Source organism: Leopardus geoffroyi, chromosome B4, assembly GCF_018350155.1.
Source record: "Leopardus geoffroyi isolate Oge1 chromosome B4, O.geoffroyi_Oge1_pat1.0, whole genome shotgun sequence".
Lineage (NCBI taxonomy): Eukaryota > Metazoa > Chordata > Mammalia > Carnivora > Felidae > Leopardus > Leopardus geoffroyi.
In genome coordinates, this window is record NC_059341.1 from 134,999,645 (window position 1) to 135,016,763 (window position 17,119).

The window sequence follows — 17,119 nt, forward strand, 5'->3', positions numbered from 1 at the left end:
AAATTTCTGTTTGGCATGTAAAACGCCAAACTTTGGAAAATAGTATGATGGTTTTTTATAAAGTAGATGATACCCTTACCACGAAACCCAGAAATTCTACTCAGAGGTACTTACCCCACACGTCTGTCCATGGCGTATGCCTGTTCACTGCAGCTTTGTTTCCAACAGCCCTAAAGTGGAAACAACCTAAATGTCCATCACCAGGCAAAAAGATAGCCATACCCTGGAATACTACTCAGCAATGAAAAGAAATAACCTAACACATGCCATACCCTGGAATACTACTCAGCAATGAAAAGAAATAACCTAACACATGCAAAAAAAAACCATGGATGAATCTCAAAAACTTTATGCTGGGTGGAAAAAGCCAGATATAAAAGTATATACTATATGACTCCATGTGTGTGGAATTCTAGAAAAGGCAAAGCTAATCTATCAGTAGCAAAAACCAAAATGGTGGTTGCCTAGGGCCAGGATACTGGGGGTAGAGTGGGAATGACTGCCAAGGTGAGAAGTGAGAACTCTTCTTTGTGGTGGTTGGTGGCTACATATCAAACTGTATCCTTAAAATGGATGCATTTTAGGGGGACCTGGCTGGCTCAGTTGGTAGAGTGTGTGACTCTTGATCGCAGGGTCACGAGTTCAAGCTCCATGTCGCATGTGGAGCCTACTTAAAAAAAAAAAATGGATGCATTTAATAATATACATGTCCTATCGAAATAAAGTTGATTTATGGGGCGCCTGGGTGGCTCAGTCGGTTAAGCGGCCGACTTCGGCTCAGGCCATGATCTCACGGTCCGTGGGTTCGAGCCCTGCGTCGGGCTCTGTGCTGACAGCTCAGAGCCTGGAGCCTGTTTCAGATTTTGTGTCTCCCTCTTTCTCTGACCCTCCCCCGTTCATGCTCTGTCTCTCTCTGTCTCAAAAATAAATAAATGTTAAAAAAAAAAGAAATAGGGGCGCCTGGGTGGCGCAGTCGGTTAAGCGTCCGACTTCAGCCAGGTCACGATCTCGCGGTCAGTGAGTTCGAGCCCCGCGTTGGGCTCTGGGCTGATGGCTCAGAGCCTGGAGCCTGTTTCCGATTCTGTGTCTCCCTCTCTCTCTGCCCCTCCCCCGTTCATGCTCTGTCTCTCTCTGTCCCCAAAATAAATAAACGTTGAAAAAAAAAATTTAAAAAAAAAAAAAAAAAAAAGAAATAAAGTTGATTTAAAAGACATTTAACTTTTTTCCTAATTTCTTCACATCTTTCTGCAAGATGTGATGCTCTTCCCACTCCTTGCTTCTAAAACACTGTCTTCGACTTCCTTAATATCATCTGTCTTGATTTTCTTCCTCCTTCTCCAACCACACACCTTAAACCTTTCCCAAACAGGTTTCACAATTTTGGCCAATTTCTCGAGTATTGTTTTTTTGTTTTTTTTTGTTTTTTTTTTTTTCTTTCAGATTTCTGCTGCTCTCTCTACACACTTTCCTGGCCGACCTCCCCTACTCCCAAAGTTTTACATTAATTAATAACCTCTATTTGGGGCCCAGATCTGCCCCCTAAGCCGCTGGCCCACATTTTCCCCAAAGGCAAGGGAAACAGTTCCACCTGGAATATACCAGACACCTCCAACTTCACATGCCCTATACTGGGCTCATCACCAAACACTTCGGTGTCTCTTTAATGACCACTTAACCCCAGCTCCTCAAGTAAGAAACTATGGAGTCTTCCTGGCTCCTCCATCCTATTCATTTTCCATCCAGTGCAGGTCTTGGCTACTCTATCCTCTAAGTTATTCAAGAACTTGTTTCCTTTTGGCCACGCCCACTGGCATATGTCAGGCCCTCAGAGACTCTTTCCTAATCTATCACAGTAGCTTCCAAACTGGTCTCCCAATCTCTGGCTTTTCTCCCTAAATGCATCCCCCTAACCACAGCCAGATTACCTGTGTCATCCTGTTGACTAAAAACTTTCTAGGACATAAATTATCCATAGGTCAGGTTCCAAATTCCAAATTCGCATGACACTCACAATCCAGTCTCGCTCCCTTCTCCAATGTCGCCACCTTCCAACACCATGTTGTGACAACTCCAACGTGCAGGGTGTCACATTATTTCTCATTAAAACGTGCTCTGGGGGCGCCTGGGTGGCACAGTCGGTTAAGCGTCCGACTTCAGCCAGGCCACGATCTCGCGGTCCGTGAGTTCGAGCCCCACGTCGGGCTCTGGGCTGATGGCTCAGAGCCTGGAGCCTGTTTCCGATTCTGTGTCTCCCTCTCTCTCTGCCCCTCCCCCGTTCATGCTGTGTCTCTCTCTGTCCCAAAAATAAAAATAAACGTTGAAAAAAAAAAAAAAACAAAACAAAAAAAACGTGCCCTGGACGTGTCCTCTCTTCCCTGGGCTCATGATGTTTCCTCTGGAATTCCCACTCATCCTTCAGGACCCAGCTCCATATTCCTGCTCCATGAATATTCTCTGGCTCTCCCTCCATGTCCCTAAAGAACCCCATTTCTGCCTAGACTCCAGCATATGAGCACATATGACACTGTATCATAACTTTCTCCATTTGAGTGTGTCTCCCACCAGACTGACCTCCTAGATACTGTCATTCATCTTTGTCTCCGGGCCTAGAGCACACAGAACAGTGCTCAGCACAGAGCAGCTGCTCAATAAATGTTGGACGGATGGATGGATGGATGGATGGATGGACGGACGACTAAATGAATAAAAAAGGAAGCTCTTTGGCCCAATGGTTTCTACTTTGTAATATGATGCATCCATATGCACACGTTCACATCCATCTTCGATCCATTCCTTCTAAATATTCCTGTGATTTTCTTCTCCTTCCTGTTATATTTTATGAAAAACTGAAAATTCTCGTACAAGCCATCACGAAGTGTTGGCCTGGTCAAGCAGTTGTCATGGAAACAGGAGACTTACTGCACAAGCAGTTCTAGAGACCCCTGATGCTCTTTAGATCATCGCTGTTTCTTCCTCCTCCCCCCAGCTGGCAGGAGTGCAGAGAACATCAATGAGGGCAGCCCGCAGTGGCGGGGGAGGGGGAGTTCAGAACTTTGAACCCTAATTTTTCCTTGCAACTGATGAATTCTAGGAAAAAATCCTGAAGTCATAAGGAGCAACAAAGGAAGAGGAGGTGGTGCAAAGACAAGTCTGGATTGTTTCCTTCTCAAGGGAGTGAAGCAAGGCCCAGCTCAAGGTTCAGTGTCCCCATGGAGCCTACCCCTACCCCAACCCTCAGCACACATTCTTAGTCCTTCTTGGCTCTCTTCAAGGTTCAGTGAGCCTAGAAGGAATTTTTCAGCTCACACAGGCCCCTCCAGTCTGCTAAGAGTTTATCATGAGTTGACTCATAGACATGTCCCATCTTATCTCATCTAGACAAACCTCCTGGCCAGGGGCCACACCTTCTCTAGCCTCCCCCCTGCCCCAGCACCAGGCCACCAATCCCAACAACCACTTGAACTTGGCACCATGCACTATGCTTTATATTCATCGTTTCACTGAACTCTCCAGAGAGGACACATGTGATGGTGGAAATGTTCTAGCTCTTCATTGTCCAGTACAGAGCCACCAGCCACAGGTGGCTACTGAGCAGTTGAAAGGTGGCTGATGCAACTAGGGAACTGATTTTTTATTTAATTGTAATTAATTTACACTTGGATAGTCATATGTGGCTAGTGGCTGCTGTGTCACACAGCACAGCCCTAACTGCCCCTGAAGTGGGGATGATAATCCTCATTGAACCAGTGAATAAACCGGGGTTCTTGTGAGGTCTTTGCATCCGTACGCAAGGGAAATGTTAGGGTTCTCCCAACCACTCAGGGGAGACAATGGAAACGTGAAATGGAAGGTCCCCTAATGGATGAGCTCAACACTACAAAGTCACCACAAGAAAAAAAGCAGGTCCCAAGTCTACACTGACGTCCATGACTGATGTTAACACACCAGAAGAAGGGCCAGACAACAATGGCGATAAGGAAAAAGGATGGTCAGACACACACACCCTGCTCCATCACCAAAGGGCAGTCACCTCATATACACATCCCAGCCCTGGCAAAGGGTCAGCCCAGACATGCCCACAAGTCTTCAGGCTCCCAGAGTTCAAGGACACGCATTGCTAACCAATTCCCCCTGCACAAATCCCACATCTCCCAGCAACGGCCTAATGATAATCAGGTGTCCCACTTGGCCTGTCTCCCAGAAGAGCGTGCTCGATCAGCTCCCAATTTCTCCATGTAAGTCTACGAGCTAGTGCTTGTTCTGTTGGCCTCTGCACCCTTGCTGATCACGTGGGGGGTGGGGGGAGGGGGGAGGGGGCTCTGAGGACAGGAGGTGCTCTCCCAGAGCTGAGCTGGGTTTCTGAGCCTGCAGGAGATCCCGGCTGACAACTACAGCTGGCTGCCTAGCGAGATGCCCATTTGTCTAGGACCAGCTGATCTTTCCCAGGTAACTCCCCAGCTTTTCCGCCAGTCTCGTTTCCAAGTTAACCGTACATGGCACTTAGCACAGAGCCAGGGTGCGCAGGAAGCACCCAGTGCTGGTTTGAGGCTCTCCTCTCCCAGAAAGCTGCCCTGAGCACGGGCCCACACAGACTCCTTTCCTTTCAACCCACAGAGACCCTTACTCTCACAGCACACTTGAGCTCTGGTCACACACTGTTCCCCCTACACACGCTGCCACATTCCTGGTCACCCTGCGCCAGGCTGGCCTGTCTTCCGGGCTCACCATGCTCACTCACGTCAAGGCGTGTACAAACCGGCCCTGCCTCGCCCAGGACCGTCGCTGACAAGCTCCGCCTGGTCATCAGCTCTCAGCTGAAGTATCACCTGCTCAGAGAGGCTCTCTGACTCAGGCTGCAGAAGGCACACTCTTGCCCCCCAGCACATTGCCCCGTGTTCAAGCTCCCCAGAACCCTGTCACTGAAATGTTTCCTGTTAATTGTTTGTTTCAATCCTGTCGACTGGATTAAGTCCCGGTTCTACGTACTACCCACTGGGCTCTGTGATTTTCGCCAATAATAAAAATTATAGCTCAAAGTTCCTGAGAAGTCGTGACCTGCCAGGCCCTGCTAACCTCCATTAATACTCCCAAAACCATGGGATGCCTGGGTGGCTCAGTCAGTTAAGCACCCAACTCTTGGTTTCAGCTCAGGTCATGATCTCGCGGTTCGTGGGTTCGAGCCCCATGTAGGGCTCTGTGCTGATGGTGCGGAGCCTGCTTGGGATTCTCTCCTCTTCTCCCCCACTCTCTCTCTACCCCTCCGCCCCTCCCCTGCTCACTCCCATGCTCTCTCCCTCAAAATAAAGAAACTTAAATTTTTTTTAAAAAATACTCCCCAAACCCTAGTGACGTAAGTGCTACTGTTACTCCAGTTTTACACGTGAGAAAAGTGAGACTCGGGAAGATTGAAGAACTTGCCCAAAGCCATGCAGAGAATCGGTGATAGAATGACACAAATTCCTCTGTACCACAGCGCCCTCACCCAGAACGGGAAGCTCGCCTCTCAGACGAATAACAGTAGAGAAGACAGTATCTCATAAAATTCCCATTAGCTTCTCCTTTCCCGCTAGGTACAGGATGTCAGGGCTGTCTGGAAGCCAGGGAGCTGGTGGCGGGCCTGCCGATATGTCCACCTGTCCAGGGAGGGCCCCAGCTGGCGGAGGCACCGCTCTGCTGGCGACGGGGATTGTGCACACGCGAAGACCACATAAAGCACATGCTTAGGGACGACGGAGGCACACGGCCCTCTCGGGTTTAGAGCAGACGGGATTTTAATCTGTGCCTCTGTAGGCAAAGTTATTACATGAACAAGGAGGTACACTAATGCTCCCCTGGGGAGAAAATCAGTTTGGGGGATGGGAACTCAACTCCTCCTGCTGAGTGCTGGGATAGTAAGCTGGCCTGGAATAGAAGACCATGAGGGAGAAACAGAGCTCAGGAAGCAGGAGGAAGCCCACAGATCAGTCGGACTTGCTGCGGGCGGCGTCCGTCGGGGAAGAACGGGAACGGAGCTAGCCGCACACATCCGACCGCTGTGGCCTGCTCGCTGCAGGACGAGGTCACGAAGAAATCGTGTATCTGCGTCTCCACTGCTACGGTATTACTGCTTAAGCGTCTCTTGAGTCCCAGGAAAGAGGTTTTCAGGGGATGATAAGAAAATGGTAGAAGGGATGGGGAAGGCAACCAAGCTCTGGGGATGCCCTCCTGGGAGGAGGGAGCCACAGAAGGAGCCCCAGAGTCTGGGAATGGCTCCCTTCCAGCCACGGGGTGACTCCTGAGCCCCGACACACTCGCTGGTGAGGCCCCCAGATGCCCAGGGGGAGGCTGGAAGGCCAAACAGAGGTTTTAGCAGCCACCCCCTGCAGGGGAACACCGGTTTGGAGTGTGAGCCCTGCCAGCTCAGTAAACACCTTGGCTTTCTACTGACACCCCAAAAGAGCTGCACTGGAGGGGTAAAAACATCTCAAGGACAGGGGCGCCTGGGTGGCGCAGTCGGTTAAGCGTCCGACTTCAGCCAGGTCACGATCTCGCGGTCCGTGAGTTCGAGCCCCGCGTCAGGCTCTGGGCTGATGGCTCAGAGCCTGGAGCCTGTTTCCGATTCTGTGTCTCCCTCTCTCTCTGCCCCTCCCCCGTTCATGCTCTGTCTCTCTCTGTCCCAAAAATAAATAAACGTTGGAAAAAAAAAAAAAAAAAAAAAAAACCATCTCAAGGACTAAGGGATTGATCCTGCCGTTAAAGGTAAAACTATGATAGGCTGCCCCAGTCAACCCTAAAAACAAGCCACAAGATCAAAGTGGCCCACCAGGAATTCAACCACCCATCCGGAGTCACTATGACCTGTCATCCATAATGACCAGTAGATAATTAAATACATAAATAAATGTAATTAAATGTAAATGTAAATTTAAAATTAAATAAATGTAATTAAATAATTAAAGGGACATACAAAAAATCGGAAAATGTGATCCACTCCGCAAAGGACTGCCAGGCAACAGAAACAGGCACACAGACCCATACTGGAACTGGCAATCAAACTATTTCCTTATTAAAGTATAATGAATATACATCGTTACATTAGTTCAAGTGGCAGTCAATCTTACAGCTACAATATCTTTTCTAGTACCATTTATAATATCTCCAAAAGAAAGGGGGGGGGAGGAGGAGAAAGATCTAGATATAAATCTAATAAACTGCGTGCAGATCTTTGCGCTGCCAGTACAAAACATCAGTGAGAGAAATCAAAGAAAACCTAAACAAATGGAGAGAGATGTCATGTTTACGGATTGGAAGACGCAGCGCAGTAATAGTGTCAATTCACTCCAAACTGATCTGTGGATTGAACACATTCCCAATGATTATTCCAGCACTGCTTTCCGTAGATACAGACAAGCTGATTCTAAAGTATATGTGGAAAGTACACATTAAAAAAAGAAAAAGAAAAAAAAAGCAGCGTGGGTGGCTCAGTCGGTTGAGCATCCGACTTCAGCTAAGGTCATGATCTTGTGGTCTGTGAGTTCGAGCCCCACATCAGGCTCTGTGCTGACAGCTCAGAGCCTGGAGCCTGCTTTGGATTCTGTGTCTCCCTCCCTCTATCTCTGTCCCTCCCCTGCTCACACTCTGCCTCCCTCTCAAAAAATAAACATTAAAAAAATTTTTTAAAGATTTAAATTATATGTGGAACTAGAGGAGCCAACAATTTTGAAAGAGAAAAACAAAATGTCAGAACTAATGCCACCTGATGTTAAGACTTACTATAAAGCTACAGTAATCAAGACGGCATGCTTCTGGAGAAAGAACACAGGTCGAAGGAACAGAATAGAGAGTCCAGAAATAGATCCACAAAAATATGGTCAATTGATTTTTCACAAAGGGTAATTCAGAGGACAAAGTATACTTTTCTCAACAAGTTGTACCGAAATATCTGGATACCCACATGCAAACAACCTCAACCTACACCTCACATCAACCACAGGAATTAACTCAAAGTGGATCATAGACGTAGATGCAAAAAATAAAACTATAGGGGCACCTGGGTGGTTCAGTCAGTTAAGTGTCCAATTTCAGCTCAGGTCATGATCTCACAGCTCGTGAGTTCGAGCTCCTCATCGGGCTCGCTGCTGACAGCTCAGAGCCTGGAGGCTGCTTCAGATTCTGTATCTCCCTCTCTCTCTGCCCCTCCCTTACTCATGCTCTGTCTCTCAAAAAATGAGTAAACGTTTTAAAAAATTAAGAAATAAATAAAACTAAACATAGGACAGAAACAAAACTAAACATGGGTCAAAGAACTCTTACATAGGACTCTATACCGGGACTCAAAACAATGATAAAGTGGACTTAATCAAGATTTCACTTTGCAAAAAGAATAAAAAGACAAACCACAGACTGGGAGAAAATATCTGGAAATGACATTTATAACAAAAGCTGGTATCCAAGAAATTAAAGGCAACAAAAACAAAAGTAAACTTGGAGCACCTGGGCGGCTCAGTCAGTTAAGCGTCCGACTTTAGTTCAGGTCGTGATCTTGCAGTTCATGGGTTCGAGCCCCACATTGGGCTCTGTGCTGTCAGTGCAAAGCCTACTTTGGTTCCTCTGTCTCCCTCTCTCTCTGCTCCTCCCCTGCTCACTTGCATGCTCTCAAAAATAAATAAGTATTTTTTAAAAAGTAAATAAATGTACTACATCCAAGCGAAAAGTTTCTGCACAGCAAAGGAAATCATCAACAAAATGAAAAAGCAACTTATGGGGCAACTGGCTGGCCTACTTGGTTGAGCATGTGAGGCTGGATCTTGGGGTCATAAGTCTGGGCCCCACGTTGGGCATAGGATTTACTTTAAAAAAGCAGGGGCGCGTGGGTAGCTCAGTTAAGTGGCTGACTCTTGACTTTGGCTCAGGTCGCGATCTTGTGGTTCGTGAGATCAAGCCCTGCATCAGGCTCCACACTAAGTGTGGAGCCAACTTGGGATTCTCTCTCTCCCTCTCTCTCTGCCCCTCCCTGGCTCTCTCTGGAAATAAATAGATAGGTATTTAAAAAAATTTTTTTTAATGTTTTAATGTTTATTTTTGAGAAAGAGAGAGACAGAGTGAGTGGGGGAAGGACAGAGAGAGAGGGAGACAGAATCCAAAGAAGGCTCCAGGCTCTGAACTGTCAGCACAGAGCCCAACGTGGGGCTCGAACCTGTGAACCGTGAGACCATGACCTGAACCAAAGTCAGATGTTTAACCAACTGAACCACCCAGGTGCCCCCAAAAAACTTTTTTTAAAAGCAACCTACTAAATGGAAGAAATTATTTGCAAATCCTATGTCCGATAAGGGTTTATTATCCAAAATAGATAAACAACTCATACAACTACATTTCTAAAAATCTGAATAAAAACGGGCAAAGCATCTAAACAGACATTTTCCCAAAAAATACATACAGATGGCAAGTCAAAACCACAATGAGGTAACCCCTCACACCTGTTAGAATAGCTACCATCAAAAAGACAAGAAAGGGGCACCTGGGTGGCTCAGTCGGTTAAGCGTCCGACTTCAACTCAGGTCACGATCTCGCAGTCCGTGAGTTCGAGCCCCGCGTCGGGCTCTGGGCTGATGGCTCAGAGCCTGGAGCCTGCTTTCGATTCTGTCTCCCTCTCTCTCTGCCCCTCCCCCGTTCATGCTCTCTCTCTGTCTCAAAAATAAATAAACGTTAAAAAAAATTTAAAAAAAGACAAGAAATAACAAGTATTCGTGAGGATGTAGAGGAAAAAGACCACTTTTGTGTCCTGTGGGCGGGAATGTAAACTGGTACCACCACTCTGGGAAACTTTATGAAATAACTAAAAATAGAACTATCATGTGACCCAGCAATTCCACTTTATTTTGAGTGAGAGAGCACACAAGCAAGCGGGGGAGGGGCAGAGAGAGAGGGAGAGACAGGATCCCATGCAGGCTCCATGCTATCAGTGCAGAGCCCGTCTCAGGGCTCAATTTCACCAACTGTGAGCTCATGACCTGAGCTGAAATTAAGAGTCACTCAACCCATACACATACACACACACACACACACACACACACACAATCGAATTTTACTCAGCCATAAAAAAGTAGGAAATCCTGCCATTTGCAACAACCTGGATAGAACCTGAGGGCCTTATACTATGTGCAATAAGTCAGATAGGAAAAGATAAATACCATATGAGCTCACTTATGTGTGGAACCTAAAAAAAACAAACAAAAACCTTGAACTCACAGATACAGAGAATAAAGTGGTGGTTAATAGAGTCGGTGGGGGTGTAGGCAAAATGAGTAACGGGGGTCAGAAGGTACAAACTTCCAGTTATAAAGTTTTAAAGTCCTGGGGATGAAGGGGCGCCTGGGTGGCGCAGTCGGTTAAGCGTCCGACTTCAGCCAGGTCACGATCTCGCGGTCCGTGAGTTCGAGCCCCGCGTCAGGCTCTGGGCTGATGGCTCAGAGCCTGGAGCCTGTTTCCGATTCTGTGTCTCCCTCTCTCTCTGCCCCTCCCCCGTTCATGCTCTGTCTCTCTCTGTCCCAAAAATAAATAAACGTTAAAAAAAAAAAAAAAACACTTAAAAAAAAAATAAAAAAATAAAGTCCTGGGGATGTAATACATAGCATGGTGACTATAGTTAATAATACTGTATTGAAGGGGCGCCTGGCTGGCTCAGTTGGAAGAGCGTGCGACTCTTGATCTGGATCTTGGGGTCATGAGTTCAAGCCCCACGGTGGGCACAGAGATTACTTAAATAAAAACTTTAAATAATAAAAATTTAAAAATAATAATATATTGCCTATTTAAAAATTGCTAAGACTGTAGACCTTAAAAATTCTTATCGCAAGAAAAACAATTGTAACTGTGTGTGGTAATGAACATTAACTCAACTTATTGTGATGATTTCTATTTCACCATATATAAATTATATCAAATCATTATGTTGTACACATTATGTTGAACGTATAATGTTATATGTCAATTATATCTCAATTAAAAAAAAAAACAAACCTAGTATCCAAAACATATAAAGGACTTCTATCTCAAAACTCAACAAGAAAAACCAAACCCAATTTTTCAAAATGAGCAAAAGATCTGGACACTTTGCCAAAAAAAGACATACAAATGGCAAATAAACATGGAGAAAAGAGACTCATTATTAGACATTAGGGAAATGAAAATTAAAACCACAGTGAGATATCACAACACACCTATTAGAATGGAGGGGGCAGGGGAACCTGGCCATAGGGTCCTGGTGAGAATGTGAATGAGGGACTTTCATGCTCAGGGGATGCAAATGTACAACCACTGTGAAACAGTTTGGCAGTTTCTTATAAAGTTAAACATACCCAAGGAGCCCCGGTGGCTCAGTCAGTTAAGCGTCCAACTCTTGATCTCAGCTCAGTTTTTGATCTCAGAGTTGATGGCTGAGCTCCACACTGAGCATGAAGTCTACTTAAAAAAAATAAAAAATAGGGGCACCTGGGCAGCTCAGTTGGTTAAGCGTCTAACCCTCGATCATGGCTCAGGTCATGATCTCACAGTTCGGGAGTTTGAGCTCTGCATCAGGCACCTGGCATTGACAGTGCAGAGCCTGCTTGGGATTCTCTCTCTCTCTCTCTCTCTCTCTCCCTCTCTCTCTGCCCCTCCTACACATATTCACTCTCTCAAAATAAAGAAATAGACTTTAAAAAAAAAAAAAGAAAGAAAGAAAATACAGCACATATTTTTAAAATAATAATAATAAAATTAAGGGGCGCCTGGGTGGCTCAGCCGGTTAAGCGGCCGACTTCGGCTCAGGTCATGATCTCACGGTCCGTGAGTTCGAGTCCCGCGTCAGGCTCTGTGCTGACAGCTCAGAGCCTGGAGCCTGTTTCAGATTCTGTGTCTCCCTCCCTCTGACCCTCCCCCATTCATGCTCTGTCTCTCTCTGTCTCAAAAATAAATAAACGTTAAAAAAAATTTTTTTTAAATAATAAATTAAAATAAATAAAAATAGGGCTCCTGGGTGACTCAATCAGTTGAGCATCGGAATCCTGATTTCGGCTCAGGTCACGATACCAGGGTCGTGGGATGCAGCCCTCCTTTGGGCTCCACACTGAGCAGGGAGGCTGCTTGGGATTCTCTCTCTCTCTCTCTCTCTCTCTCTCTCACTCTCTCTCTCTCTCTCTGTCCCTCTCCCCTGCTCTCTCTCTCTTAAAAAAAAAAATAAAATTTGGGGCGCCTGGGTGGCGCAGTCGGTTAAGCGTCCGACTTCAGCCAGGTCACGATCTCGCGGTCCGTGAGTTCGAGCCCCGTGTCGGGCTCTGGGCTGATGGCTCAGAGCCTGGAGCCTGTTTCTGATTCTGTGTCTCCCTCTCTCTCTGACCCTCCCCCGTTCATGCTCTGTCTCTCTCTGTCCCAAAAATAAATAAACGTTGAAAAAAAAAAAATTAAAAAAAAAAAATAAATAAATAAAATAAAATAAAAAAATTTAAATTAAAAAATAGAGTTGGGGGGCAAAAAAAATAGAGTTAAACATACCCTTACTCACCTTATAACTCAGCAATCGTACTCCTAGATATTTATCCTAGAGAGAGGACAACTTCCATTCACATAAAACCTGTACGAGAATGTTTGTAGCAGCACTGTTGATAATCATCAAAAACAGGAAACTGAAATTAGTGTTTTTTCTCTCCCAAAGATTTTTTTAATCATGGCAGGATATGGTAAAATTAAACATTTAACCATTTTCACGTGGGTAGTTCAGTCGTGTTAGATTCATATCATCTTGCAACCATGCCCAGGACTTATTTCATCCTGCAGATCTGCAACTCTGTACCCACTAAACCCGAACCCGTCCCCACTCCCACCAGCCCCTGGCAACAGCCTAATTTCTGTCTCTATGTGTTGACTACTCCAGGTACCACATATAAATGGAATAATACAGTTTGTCTTTTCCTGACTGGCTTATTTAGTAAAATGTCCTCAAGATAAATGCATAGTGTAGCATGTGTTAAAATTTCCTTCCTTTTTAAGGCTGAATAATATTCTTCTGCATATATATATATATATATACACACACATTTACATATATATGTAAGATACGTATGATAGACATATATAAACGTGTATATATATACATGTGGGAATGTTACATATACGCACACATTATATACATATATTTTTAAATTTATTCATCTGTCAATGGACATTTGGGTGTTTCTACTTTGGGCTACTGAGAATAATGCTGCTATAAATATGGGTGTATAAATCTCTCATCAAGGGGCACCTGGATGGCTCAGTTGGAAGAGTGTGGGGGGCACCTGGGTGGCTCAGTGGGTTAAACACCTGACTTTGGCTCGGGTCATGACCTCACAGTTTGTAAGCTTGAGCCCCAGGTTGGGCTCTGTGCTGGCAGCTCAGAACCTGGAGCCTGCTTCAGATTCTATGTCTCCCTTTCTGCCTCTCCCCGCTTGTGCTCTGTTGCTCTCTCTCTACACACATACACACACACACACACACACACACACACACACACACACACAAAAGAGTGTGCAATTCTTGATCTCAGGATTGTGAGTCCAAGCACCACACAGGGTGTAGAGATTATTCAAAAATAATTTTGTTTTACAGTTTATTTATTTTGAGAGCAAGCAGGGGAGGGGCAAAAAGAGAGGGAGAGAGAGAGAGAATCCCAAGCAGGTTCCACACTGTCAGCACAGAGCCTAACACAGGGCTCGATCTAACAAACCGTGAGATCATGACCTGAGCCAAAATCAAAAGTCAGACACTTAATGGACTGAGTCACCCAGGTGCCCCACAAAAATAAGTTCTTAAAAATATATATAAATATAGGGGCGCCTGGGTGGCTCAGTCGGTTAAGCATCCGACTTCAGCTCAGGTCATGATCTCACACTCCATGAGTTTGAGCCCCGTGTCGGGCTCTGTGCCGACAGCTCAGAGCCTGGAGCCTGCTTCAGATTCTGTGTCTCCCTCTCTCTCTGCCCCTCCCCTGCTCATGCTCTGTCTCTGTTTCAAAAATAAATAAAAACATTTTTAATATATATATTATATATAACATATATATATATACACACACACACACGGATATGTATACATACGTATACATATCTTCACGACCCTGCTTTCAATTCTCCTGGATATATACTTAGAAGTAGAATTGGATTTTTTCCATTTTTAGTTTTTTGAGGAACCACCATACCGTTTTCTGCAGCAGCTGCATAATTTTTTGCATTCCCAGCAGCAATACAAAAGGACTCCAATTTCTCCATATCCTTGTCAACACTTGTTATTTTCTGTTGTGGTTCTGACTTGCATTTCCCTGAGTGATGATGAGTGATGTTGAGCATCTTTTCACGTGCTTGTTGGCCATCTGTATATCTTCTTTGGAGAAATAGCTATTCAAGTACTTTGCCCATTTTTCAATTGGGTTACTTGGGTTTTGTTTCATTTGAGTGTACAAGTTCTTTATATATACTGGTTGTTAACCCTTTATCAGATACAGGATTTGAAAATATTTTCTCCCATTCTGTAGGCTTTTTTTTTTTTTCTTAAGTAAACTCTACACCCAACATGGGGCTCAAACTCACAGCCTCGAGATTAAGAGCCACATGCCCTACCGACTAAGCCAGCCAAGTGCCCATGTGGGCTGCCTGCCTTTTCACTGTTGATTGTGTCCTTTGATAAACAGAAATTCTTGATTTTTATATAGTCCAATTGATCAATTTTTACTATTGTTTCCTGTGCTTTTAGTGTCAGAGTCAAAAAAATCACTGACAAATATACTGTTCTGAGGCTTTTCCCTATGCTTCCTTCTACGAGTTTTATAGTTTTAGTTCTTAGGTCTTTTTTTTTTTTTTAACGTTTATTTATTTTGAAAGAGAAAGAGAGCAGGGGAGGGACAGAGAGAGAGTGAGAGAGAGAATCCCAAGGGCACACAACCAACGCGGGGCTTGAACCCACAAACCATGAGATCATGACCTGAGCCACAATCAAGAGTTGGACACAACCAACTGCACCACCCAGGTGCCCCTAGCTCACAGGTCTCTAAAGTTCAGTCTCGTGGGTCTCTTAAGTCTTTGATCCATTTTGTGTTAAATTTTGTACATCATATAAGGTAATTCTTTTACATGTGAATAATCTAGTTTTCCCAGGACTACTTGTTGTAGTGTTTTTACATTTTATTTTTTTTAATTTTTTGAGAGAGAAAGAGCACAAGTGAGCAAGGGGCAGAGGGAGAGGGAGATTGAATCCCACGAGGGGCAGAGAGAGAGAGAGGGAGAGGGAGAAGTAGGGCTCACCCGAAGTGGGACTCAAGCTCACAAACCGTGAAATAATGACCTGAGCCGAAGTCAGATGCTTAACCGACTGAGCTACCCAGGTGTCCCTTCTTCAAAAAAAATTTTAATGTTTATTTATTTTTGAGAGAGTGAGTGGGGTAGGGACAGAGAAAGAGGGAGACAGAGAATCCAAAGCAGGCTCCGCACTGTCAGCACAAAACCAGATGCGGGGCTCAAACCCACAAACTGTGAGATCATGATCTGAGCCAAAGTCAGATGCTCCCCAGGACTACTTGTTGAAATGACTCCTTTCCCCCATTAAATGGTCTTAGCACCCTTGTTGAAAATCATTTGAGCTATTTTTTTTTAATATTTTTTAACATTTATCAATTTTTGAGAGAGAAAGAGGCAGAAGGAGAATAGGGGAGGGGCAGAGAGGGAGACACAAAATCTAAAGTAGGCTCCAGGCTCCAAGCTACAAGCTGTCAGCACAGAGCCCGACGCAGGGCTGGAATTCATAAACCTCAAGATCATGACGAGCCAAAGTCGGACACTTAACTGACTGAGCCACCCAGGCGCCCCGAGCTCCCTATTCTATTGAGTGTTAGTGTTTAATGAGTACAAAGTTTCAGTTTGGGAAGACGAAAAAATTCTGGAGATGGATGGTGGTGATGGTAGCACAATGGGAATGTACTCATACAAACTCCTTCAGAAAGAGGAAGAGAAGGGAATACTTCCCAGCTTGTCTCATGAGGCAGCATAACTCTGATACCAAAGTCTGCTACTGTGTAAAAGAAAATTGCAGATAATATCATTCATGAACTTAGACCAAAAAATTCACAAATTGAAAAATATCACTACCAAGTTGTGAAACAAAATATTAGCAAATTAAATCCAGCAATATATAAAAACGATAGTCATATCCAAGTGGAGTTTATACTAGTAACACAAGGTTGGTTCAACATTTGAAAAATCACAGGCACCTGGCTGGTTCAGTTGGTAGAGCGTGCAACTCTTTTTTTTTTTTATTTTTATTTTTTTAATTTTTTTTTCAACGTTTATTTATTTTTGGGACAGAGAGAGACAGAGCATGAACGGGGGAGGGGCAGAGAAAGAGGGAGACACAGAATCAGAAACAGGCTCCAGGCTCTGAGCCATCAGCCCAGAGCCTGACGCGGGGCTTGAACTCACGGACCTCGAGATCGTAACCTGGCTGAAGTCGGACGCTTAACCGACTGCGCCACCCAGGCGCCCTGAGTGTGCAACTCTTGATCTCACGGTTGTGAGTTTGAGTCCCACATTGGGTGTAGATATTATGTAAAAATAAAATCTAAAAAAAAAAAAAAAAAAAAAAAAAGAAAGGAAAGAAAAATCAATGTACTCCACCATATTAATGTAATAAATGAGAAAAATCGATACCATTTCAATAAATACAGAAAAGTATTTGACAAAATTTAAGATAAAACTTATTCAAGATCAAACTCCTCACAAAGTAAGAATGGTAGGTGATTACTTCAAACTAATAAAGAGCATCTATGAAGAATCTCTAGTAACAACATCATACTAATTGGTGAAACAGTCAGTGCTCTCCCCCTAAGATTAAAAACAATGCAAAAATGTCCACTCTAAACACAGTCTAGTCAACATTGTAGCGATGGTCTCAGTGTATATAATGTAAGAAAAGAAATAAAAGGCATAAAGATTGGATATAAATAAGTAAAGCTTTATTTGTAGACTACATGATTGTGTAAATAAGAAATCCTAAAGAATATACAAAAAAGCTACTGGGATAGATGAGTTTAACAAAGTGGCAGGATACAAAGTAAATACTCAAGACAGTATAGTAT

The 17,119-nt window shown here is 44.4% G+C and overlaps 1 long non-coding RNA gene across 3 annotated transcripts in view; it reads right to left on the reverse strand.

Annotated features, from left to right (window-relative positions):
- Positions 1–17,119, reverse strand: part of LOC123591531 — a 73,399-nt gene that overhangs the window by 35,745 nt on the left and 20,535 nt on the right. For 2 of the 3 annotated variants that reach the window (XR_006709393.1, XR_006709391.1), the window contains exon 4: positions 12,524–12,617. This is a non-coding gene — a long non-coding RNA (uncharacterized LOC123591531). Of the gene's footprint in view, positions 1–114; positions 171–12,523; positions 12,618–17,119 lie in introns of all 3 variants that reach the window. The other variant, XR_006709392.1, reaches the window with a different exon arrangement.